Below are 11,134 nucleotides of genomic sequence, written 5' to 3'. Positions count from 1 at the left end.
CTGTCCACATCCCTCCTGAAGTGCGGCACCCAAAGCTGGACGCAGGACTCCAGCTGCGGCCTGACCAGTGCCGCACAGAAGGGGAGGATCGCCTCCCTGGACCTGCTCGAGATGCATCTGTGGATGCAGGACAAGGTGCTGTTGGCCTTCCTGACCACGTCCCCACACTGCCGGCCCATGTTCATCTTGGAGTCAATGATCACTCCCAGATCCCTTTCCGCCTCCGTGCTGACAAGAGGGGAGTTCGCCAACCTGTAGGTATGGTGCCGGTTGTTCCTCCCTAGATGCAGCACCTTGCACTTGTCTGTGTTGAAACCCATCCTATTCTCATCCGCCCACCTGTTAGAAATGCAATATTGTTAGAAATGGAGTATTGTTAGAAATGCACAGCTTGCATTTTGCACCCTATAAGAAAGAAACACTGCCAAGAACCTTTTTCCTTGCCCAGCCTTGCCACAGCTTTTCTTATACTAAATCGCAGACTCTCCCCCAGCTTCTCCCTAGCCTTTCTCATACAGATTACAGAAGCTGGAATTCAACTGACTGTGTCCTTGAAAGGGGGGGGGGGTTGAACTCTTGGTGACCTATAGTAGTCTCTGAGCATGCTTAATTAGCTGATGCATATTTACTTCTCTGTCCTGCATACTTAAGTAGTTAATTATACTATACATGCGATATATGTAGTGATGTAACCACATGTATGCTTGTATGAAACAGAAGTGAGCTGTAAGAGTTCCTGTTTCTGCACACGTGCCCAGGAGGAAAAAGATAAATACAGCCTGCAAAATTCCTTGGTGGGTTCAGAGTAATCTGAGTTTTTGACTCCGCTCTGACCCTATTTGCAAATAAACCTTTTGTGCCATCTAATGAGTGTGTGTCTGTGATTTTGGTGGCCTCCAGAGAAACGAACCGCTTTATGCATCACACCCTTGTAGCCTGTCTAGGTCTGATTGTAGCCTGTTGCATCCTTCCAGTGTGCCCACATCCCCCCATGTCTTAGTGTCATCAGCAAATTTGAACAGGTGCTTTTTACCCCCTTGTTGCCGGCACAAGGTGCCCGAGGGAGGCAACAATTGGGTTCGCTGCCCGGTGTGTGTCGCGCCAATAAACACACTGGGGTGAGAAGTAGACAGAGTTTATTTGAGCTCAAGTAAAAGGAGCAGGGAGACTGTATTGTCTCAAATTCTGCACCCCTAGCCCTGCAACAGTGTATATTTATACCCTGGTCACTTTTTGCAGTAGTTTTCCACTACCTGGCCCCCCCCATCTTCCCTTTCCCTCCTCCCTTCTTTCTTTGAGCGGTGTTCTTGCATTCCACAGATAACAGTTTTTAGGGAGTTTCAGCTTGCCTGCTACTCATCCTGTTTTCCAGTATTACAGGAGGTTACAAAAAGTTCAAAGAAAGGGTTACAAAGGTTCGGGGGGGGCGGGCCTGGCTCGCCTGGACCTAGAGCAGAGGGGCTTCATCGACACTCGTGGTCTTCCATCCCTCTGAGTTACCTAGGGTTATGCCCAGTGACACCACCAACTCCCCCTTTGAGAATACTCAACAAAGTTTTGGCTGAGTTTTCTCATATTCTGAAGATAAAAGACGATTAAGTGTTTGGGACTGGGATCTTCAATGCAGGGGTATAGTGAAGCGCTCAGGGAGGGGGATACACAGACTTTGCGCAGGAGGGCATTACAGCACGCAAATAAGAGGAGGGTAATTAAACACAACACAACACCGGTGACCAGGAGGTGAAGGATGCCCGTTCCTAGGCCTCCGAGTTTGGGCAACTAGCTCCAGAGGGAATCGAAAACAGTGGGTTCACGTCCCTGACTTTTCCACTGCTTAAAAGCCTGTTCGGCGGACACAATGTGTTTGTTAATATCTTGGGAATTTTCTGGAATATAAGTACAACATTTGTTCCCAATTAGAGCACATACCCCCCTCTGAGATGCTAAAACATAATCTAGAGCCTGACGGTTTTGAAGAGATAATAAACGAAGTTGATAAATCTCGGAATTAAGGCTCTTTCAATAGCTAAAGTGTCATTGGCATATTTTGTAAGAAACGCAGAAAGTTGATGATACAGCTTGGCTAACCAGCCCACTCCATACGACGGGAGAAAGATCATGCCAAATCTGTCTCGTGATGAATCCAGTTCTTGTGTCCGTCGACCTTTGCCACTGTGTGGGAAACTAGTAGGACAGTGTGAGGTCCTTTCCACTTCTCTTGGAGGGGCTCATCCTTCCAGGTACGAACGACACGGAATCCCCCGGCTGTAACGAATGGACTGGAGCATCCAGCAGGAGAGGCTGCAAGTCTTTAGTGTACCTATGGAGAGAAGAAAGAACAGCAGAGAGCACATATACCGTGACAAAATATTACATCCTATTTCCCACTCCCCTGCTAGAACCGGCGTCCCGTTCATAGGCCATGCCTTTCCAAACATAATCTTAAAGGGACTAAGCCCTAATCTTCCCTTGGGGAGGGCACGGATGCGAAGCAGAGCAAGGGGCAAAGCATCGGGCCATTGCAGAGAGGCTTCTTGGCAGATCTTTGATAGGTGACGCTGAGGGTTTGATTTGTACGAGTACTGGGGATCCAGGAGCTCCCCCACTGATGGAGTGAGGGCATGCATGTGGGTGTCAGCAGGTCTCGGCGTCCTCAGGGTGGCAGCAATTTTAGCTTCTCTGTCCGCCCGGGCGTTACCCTGGCTACGTCTTGATCCTCTTTCTGATGAGCCTTACAGTGCATTACTGCCACTGCCGAGGGAAGTTGAACAGCTTCCAGGAGTCAGAGAATTTGGGGTCTATACTTCACTGGGGAGCCTTGGGCTGCAGCAGTCCCCTTTGTTTCCGTAGGCCAGCATGGGCATGCAGTACTCCAAAAGCATACCTGGAGTCGGTATAGATGTTAACCCGTTTCCCTTTTGACAGTTCTAGCGCCCGGGTCAGGGCCACCAGTTCAGCAAGTTGAGCAGATGTTCCGGCAGGCAAACCCTTGGCCTCAACAACATCATAGAGGGTCACAACAGCATAACCTGCCCTCCTTTGCCCTTCTACAACAATGCTACTGCCATCAGTGTACCACTCACAGTCAGCATTCAGAAGTGGCTGATCCTGTAGGTCTGGACGGCTGGAGTACTGTGCATCTATGATGTCTAGACAGTCATGCTCTTGTTCTTCCGTTCCAGGTACGAGAGTAGCCGGGTTGCGGGAGGGGCAGGGCTGCAGAGTCACTTCAGGGCTCTCCAACAACTTAGCTTGGTACCGAGCCCCCCGAGCCTGGGTGAGCCAGAGACCCCCCTTCGCGTCTAGCAGAGCCTGGACCATATGGGGGTATACACCTGCACGACTCCTCCCAGCGTTAACTTTTCAGCTTCCTCAAGTACTGGGGCAGTTGCCGCAACTGCTCATAAACACCTTGGCCATCCCTTGGCCACTGGATCAAGCTGTTGGGAGAAATAAGCAACGGGACGTTTCCACGCCCCCAACAATTGAGTAAGCACTCCCAGAGCCATCCCTTTTCTTTCATACACATACAGTTGGAAAGGTTTAGAAAGGTCCGGTAAACCCAGGGCGGGGGCTTCCATTAGTTTCCTTTTTAGTATTTTAAATGCCTTGTCGGCTTCTGAAGTCCAATAAAAGGGGTCATGGTCTGCCCCTTTCACACAGTCATATAGTGGTTTTGCCCATAGTCCAAATTCAGGGATCCATATTCTGCAAAAACCTGCCATGCCGAGAAACGTCCTGAGCCGCTTACGGTTGCTTGGGGTGGGAACCTGGCATATAGCCTCCTTTCGGTCGCTTGAAAGCTGGCGCTCCCCCTGCCTTATGTGAAATCCCAGGTATCGTACTTTGGGGAGAGCAATTTGAGCTTTATTTCGAGCCACCCGATATTCTCGAAGTCCAATAAAGTTTAGGAGGCTTACCGTGGCGTTAAGGCAAGAGTTTAAATTTACAGCAGCAATTAATAAATCATCCACATATTGTAACAAGAGGACTTCACGCTCATTATTCCACTCCTCCAAGTCTTTAGCTAAGGACTGGCCAAAAAGGGTAGGAGAGTTCTTAAATCCCTGGGCTAATACTGTCCAACAAAGTTGTTTCTTAACCCTTTTTTTCTCCTCCCGTTCAAAAGAGAATATGTCCTGAGAGGGGGGTCAACTGGAATCGTAAAAAAAGCGTCTTTCAAATCAAGAACTGAGAAATGAGTATGCTGCCCCCCTGTGGAGGCCAGCAAGGCATACGGGTTTGGGACGAGGGGATGAATAGTTTTAACCCGTTCGTTAACCGCCCTTAGGTCCTGCACCAGTCGATGTGTGCCATCAGGCTTTAGTACAGGCAAGACAGGAGTGTTCCCGGCCGACTGACACTCTCGCAGTATGCTGTACTTCAGGGAACGGTCTGTAGTCTCCTGCAGTCCCTCTCTGGCTTCCCTTTTGATTGGGTACTGCTTGATTCATACTGGACCTTTTCCTGGCAGTAGTTGAATATTAATGGGGGTTTGATGTGTAGCCTTTCCGGGGACCCCCCTTGCCCACACCAAAGGGTATACCCGGTCTTCCCACTGGTTCCACTCCGGGGGGGCGTTCATAGCCGAGGGTTCAATCGCGAGGGTCATTATCCATGCATTTTCAGGGGGCAATGCGAGGGTTATTTCATCCTGGGTAAAATGCAGTGATGCACCTAATCGACAAAGCAGGTCTCGTCCTAGCAGGGGTGTTGGGCAATCTGGAAGGTAGACCAATTTGTGAGAGAGAGCCCGGTCTCCCAGAGCACATTCTGCAGGAGCATACACTGGGCACTGAGTCTTTTTTTCCCGTGGCACTCACCACGGTGAGAGAGCCTGCTACGGGAAGATGAAGAGGTTGATTTGCAGCGGTCCGTGCTGCCCCAGAGTCTACCAAAAAATCAATTTCTGAATTCCCCACCTGCATTTTTACTTGGGGTTCCGGGGGTGGGGTGGTCCGTTTCCCCTGACACCCCTACGCCTGTCCTTCCGCTGCCGTTACAGGAGTGCAGTCTCTCCCTTTCTCTGGGCATTCATTCTTCCAGCGTCCCTCTCGCCGGCATAAGGCACACTGGTTCTGTCCCAGGTGTCTTTCTTGTGGGCCAGGGCGCCCGCGCCCACGACCCCTTACACCTCTGCCTCTCCCACCTTCTTGTGGCCTTTCTCTGACTCCGGCCTGTACTGCTGCGACTAGCATTCTCACTTGTCTCTTTTCTTCTTCTTCCTTTCTGAGGGTATACGCTCTGTTTGCAGTCTCCAGGATTTGTGCTACAGACATACCTATTAAGTCTTCCTTTTTTTGTAAGAGGTAAGACGAGTATGATCCACAGGGTTGTTAGGGTCTCATCTAGGGTCTGCTAGGGGAACCACATCTGCCAGACCAGGAACACTGACGGGATCCCTTTCATGCCTCCGCTGTGCTTCCTCCCTTGCTTTGGAAATAACTTGATTCCGCTCTACTTCAGATAATAAGGTTCGCATAAGGATATTACAATCGTCCCAATCAGGCTTGTGACTAGCTAAGCATCCCTCAAAGACAGAGATAAACTTACTCGGGTTAGGTGAAAATTCTCCAGCCTGTGCCTTAAAAGCTGCCAGGTCCACCAGATTAAAAGGTACATGGGTGTATACTTGCATGGTCTGGGCTGCACGCCCATCTGCCCCAGGCCGGGCTATTACAGTTTCAGTAAGTAAAAGGTAAAATCCCACTGAGGGAGGAATCTCTGGAACCGGGGGCATCTGATCTTTATACGGTAGAGGTGTTAAAGCCGAAGGGGACGCCGACTCTGGCATTACAGTGGTTGGGGGGGAATGCTGAGACTCAACACTAACAACTACCGATCCTGTCAGAGTCAAATTACACTTCTGCAAAATATCTGTCTTATTCGTAAAGCCATAAACAACTGCGCATACAAATGTTCATTCCACTTACCCGTCTGCTGACAAAACAGGAGTAATTGGAGGATTGTATTATAGTTAATTGACCCTTCCGGAGGCCACCTTTCCTGATCCTCCAGTTGATAGTGAGGCCATTCCACTGTACAGAACCTTTTAAGATTATTTTTAGTCATTAGATCTGACTTAAACAGTTTCCAATTAGTCAGAATGTCCTGCCAACCGTACTCTGTCCCTGCCCCATACTCCAGGGAGACACTGGGCGTCCCCAGGTCTTAACGGGCAACGCTCAGACTGCTGAGCTTATCCTACCTTGTCCGAGGGACCGGTTCCACAACGTCGCCCACGATTGTTTCTCCACTATTTGAGCGCGTTGCACCGTTGTGCCCTCCGAGGTCGATCAAACCATGTCTCTGCCGAGGCCCCTGATGAAACCACACGTGCGCGCTGGGCGTCGGTTGTTGCCGCAAGTCGTCGACCCCAGGAGGGATCCGGGCAATGCAAAATGTTAGCCTCAAGTCCCTGTTCGGGCGCCAAAAACTGTTGCCAGCACAAGATGCCTGAGGGAGGCAACAATTGGGTTCGTTGCCCGGTGTGCGTCGCGCCAATAAACACACTGGGGGAAGAAGTAGACAGAGTTTATTTGAGCTCAAGTAAAAGGCGCAGGGAGACTGTATTGTCTCAAATCCTGTGCCCCTAGCCCTGCAACAGTGTATATTTATACCCTGGTCACTTTCTGCAGTAGTTTTCCACTACCTGGCCCCCCCCATCTTCCCTTTCCCTCCTCCCTTCTTTCTTTGAGCGGTGTTCTTGCATTCCACAGATAACAGTTTTTAGGGAGTTTCAGCTTGCCTGCTACTCATCCTGTTTTCCAGTATTACAGGAGGTTCCAAAAAGTTCAAAGAAAGGGTTACAAAGGTTCAGGGGGGTGGGGGGGGGCCTGGTTCACCTGGACCTAGAGCTTCATCGACACTCGTGGTTTTCCATCCCTCTGAGTTACCTAGGGTTATGCCCAGTGACACCAACACCCTCATCCAAATTACTGATGAAGATGTTGAACAGTGTGGGCCCAAGGACCGAGCCCTGGGGGACCCCACTGCCCACGTCCTTCCAGGTTGAGAAGGACCCATCCACTACCACCCTCTGGGTGCGGCCCTCCAGCCAGTTGGCGACACATCTGACTGTGTGGGTGTCGACACCACAGCCCCCAGTTTCTTAATGAGAACAGGGTGAGAGAAAGTGTCAAAAGCCTTCCGGAAGTCCAGGAAGACGATGTCCACTGCTCCCCCTGCGTCTAATGGTCTGGTGATCTGATCATAAAAGGCCACCAGGTTGGTCTGACAGGACCTGCCGCTGATGAACCCGTGTTGGTTGCCCCTAATCATGCAGTCCCCTGCTGGCCCCTCATGGATGTGTGCCAGTATAATTTTCTTGAACAGCTTGCCTAGGATTGAGGTGAGACTAACCGCCCTATAGTTTCCCGGGTCCCCCTTCCTGCCTTTTTTGAAGATGGGGACCACGTTGGCCCTCTTCCAGTCCTCTGGTACCTCACCAGAGCACCACGAGTGCTCATAAAGCCATGCCTTCCTCTGCAGCGGGGGCACAGCCTGGGCCTGGGGCCTCTGCAGTGCCCATGATCTAGCCCCCCCCGGCAGCAGCAGGACATCAGGGGCCACAGCCCCCCTCCATCCCAGGGGCGATGCTGGGCCTGCGTCAGGGGCGACCGTGTTGTGTCGCGCACAGGGTTTGGCTGCGGAGGGTTGGACAGGGCTGATCCTGCCCCAGGACTGGATGTGACCCTGCAGCTCCCCGCCAGCCCCACAACGCTGGGAGTCACTATAAACAGAGATGCCAGGTTCTTATCCCATGACCTGAGGCACCTTTGGTGACCCACTTTGATCCTCTGGGTTTGCTGCTTGGTTGCTTTTCTCTCCTAGCACGGCCCCAGCTCCCCATCCCCAGCTCTCTCCCTCTCGTCCCCCTCCCTGTCTTTGTAACTTCTTTCTCCATCTTATACTCTGCTTTCTGCACCTGCTTTCACAGCATCTGATGAAGTGAGCATGAGGTCACAAAAACATAGCAATCACAGAGCCGTGGCCCTGCCAGGGAGCTGCGGGGTCACATCCTAAACTAAGTTTGTCGGGAGATGGGGATCCACAGGAGCAAGAGATAACCAGGTGTAGGACCTGCCCAGGTAAGAGCTCGGGTATATACCAAGGGACCAGTTGTCTCTCAGGAAGGGGGGGTGTCCAGGGCTCCCACGGGGGGATTAAAGTGTCTCTTCACTAATGCAAGAAGCATGGGGAACAAGCAGGAGGAGCTTGCTCTCCTGCTTGCAAGTAGTAAAATGGACCTGGTTGGTCTAGTGGAGACATGGTGGGATGAAACTTTTGACTGGGCAGTAGACACAGAGGGCTATAGGTTGTTTAGAAGAGATAGGAAGGGGGGAGGGGGTTGTGCTCTACGTTTTGGAACAGTGTACCAGTTCTACCTTCCAAATGGGACCAGAGGAAGGCTTAACTGAGACCCTGTGGGTCAAACTTCAAGGAGGGCAGGGGGAGAGGGATCTGGTGGTAGGGGTTTACTACAGGCCACCACATCAGGAGGAAGAGCTGGATCTGGAATTCTCCAGGCAGCTGGGGGAGGCCGTGCGTGCAAAGGATGTTGTGGTCATGGGTGATATGAATTACCCTGACATCAACTGGGAGGAGCAGTCGGCCAGGTCTAGCCACTCACGAAGGTTCCTGACGTGCGTACAGGACCTAAACCTCATGCACGAGGTACTCGTCCCCATGAGGGGAAACGCCATACTGGATCTGGTGTTAGCCTCTGGGGACGACCTGGTGGGGGAGGTGCTAGTACAAGGGAGGCTAGGGGACAGTGATTGTGAAATGATCCAGTTTGCTATTCAGAGGAAGGTGGGGAGGGGAACTAGCACAGCGCAAATGCCTGACTTCAGGAAAGCCAACGTCGATGTGCTATGGGCAGTAGGCAGGGAGGCACTCGGAGCCCAGGAGGTAGCTAGCATGGGGGTCCAGGAAAGGTGGTCCTTCCTTAAGGAAGCTATCCTTGGGGCGCAGCAGGATGCAATTCCTCTGCACAGGAAGGTGGGAAAAGGATCCAAGAAACCTTCATGGCTGAGCGTGGATATCCAGGCTGGCCTGAAGGCAAAGAAAAAAAGCGTACTGGCCGTGGAAGCAGGGGGCAGGGACGAAGGAGAAGTACACCTCCCTGACCCAAGCTTGTAGGGATTTGGTGAGGGAGGCTAAAGCAGCACTGGAGCTTAGATTAGCTTCTAGGATTAAGGATAACAAAAAGTCCTTCTTCAACCATACAGGTAGCAAGAAGTCTCAGGGTAACATTGGACCCCTATGAGGTAGGACAGGGCAGTTGGTGACGGACGCACGAGAGAAGGCAGAACTCTTCAACAAGTTCTTTTCTTCCGTGTTCCTGTTCACTGACAATGGGGTGCTCTCGGATGATAGCGTAGAGAGGCCCGGGAAGGATGCGAGTCCCCCGACTGTTAGTTCAGACCTAGTTAAGGACTACCTGGAGGGCTTAGATGTGTCCAAGTCGGCGGGCCCGGATGACCTTCATCCGCGGGTGCTGAGGGAATTGGCTGGTGTCATTGCGGAGCCATTGGCATGGCTGTTCAAGGACTCCTGGTGCTCGGGCCAAGTCCCTGAGGACTAGAAAAGGGCCAATGTGGTCCCTATTTTCAAGAAGGGGAGGAAGGAAGAACCTGGCAACTATAGGCCAGTCAGCCTCACTTCTATCCTGGGGAAGGTCTTTGAAAAAATTATCAAAGGCCACATTTGTGAGAGACCTGCAGGGGATGCTGAGGGGTAACCAGTATGGGTTTGTGCAAGGCCGATCCTGCCTGACCAACCTGGTCTCTTTCTATGACCAGGTAACAAAGAGCTTAGATGGGAAGGAGGAAGTTGATGTCACCTTCTTGGACTTCCCGAAGGCCTTCGACACAGTGTCCCACCCAATTCTGGTGGGCAAGCTGAGGGGCTGCGGCATGGACAAATGCATGGTCACGTGGGTGGCAAACTGGCTCCAGGGGCAAACCCAGAGGGTGGTGGTGGACAGGTCGATGTCGACCTGGGGGGGTGTAGGCAGCAGAGTCCCCCGGTCCTGGGGCCGGTGCTGTTCAACATCTTCATTAGCGACCTGGACGAGGGGGTAGAGAGCACCCTGTGCAAGTTCGCTGCTGACACCAAGCTGTGGGGTAAAGTCAGTACACCGGCAGGCAGGGACCGCATCCAGGCAGACCTGGAGAGGTTGGAGAGGTGGGCGGATCTGAGCAGGATGCAGTTCAACAAGGACAAGTGCAGGGTGCTGCACCTGGGAAGGGGGAACCAGCATGATGGTTATAGGTTAGGGGCTGCCCCTCTTGGCAGCAGAGAGGCAAAGAGGGATCTTGGAGTCAGGACTGACTCCAGGATGAACACGAGTCGCCAATGCGATGAAGCTATAGGTAGAGCCAACCGCATCCTGTCCTGCATCGACAGGGGCAGCACTAACAGGTCCCGAGAGGTCTTGCTCCCCCTCTATGCGGCGCTGGTCAGGCCGCGGCTGGAGTCCTGTGTCCAGTTCTGGGCGCCGCACTTCAAGAGGGACGTGGGGAGCCTGGAGAGGGTCCAGAGGAGGCCACTGGTATGGTTGGGGGCCTCCATGGCCAGCCCTATGAGGAGAGGCTGAGGGACCCGAATCTCTTCAGTGTCTGCAAGAGGAGACTGAGGGGGGATCTTGTGGCTGGTACAACCTTATCAGGGGCCAGCAGCAGGGACTCAGGGACAGTCTGTTCCCCAGGGCCCCCCTCGGGGTCACCAGGAACAGTGGCCACAAGCTGAGGGAGGAGAGGTTTAGGTTGGATATTAGGAAGAACGACTTCACTGTAAAGGTGGCCAGAGCCTGGAACAGGCTCCCAGAGAGGTGGTGCTCTCCCCTTCCCTGGAAATCTTCAAGAAGGGACTGGATAGGCACCTAGCTGGGGTCTTATGACCCTGCCACCACCAGTGCTCCTTCCTGCCCATGGCGGGGGTCGGACTTGATGATCTGTCTAGGTCCCTTCCCACTCATTGATTTTATGATTCTGTGATCCAGTTCAAGCCCAGCCTGAGGCGGGATCGGCCCTGTCCAAACCTCCCTAGACAAACCCCATGTCCGACCTTGGAGCCACATGACACAGTTGCCCTGACACAGCCCCAGGCATCGCTTCCACCCCTGGGG

This window comes from Crocodylus siamensis, chromosome 3, assembly GCF_052110815.1.
Source record: "Crocodylus siamensis isolate JL-2025a chromosome 3, ASM5211081v1, whole genome shotgun sequence".
NCBI lineage: Eukaryota > Metazoa > Chordata > Crocodylia > Crocodylidae > Crocodylus > Crocodylus siamensis.
The sequence above is the reverse complement of the archived record's forward strand: the minus strand, read 5'-3'. Positions refer to the sequence as shown.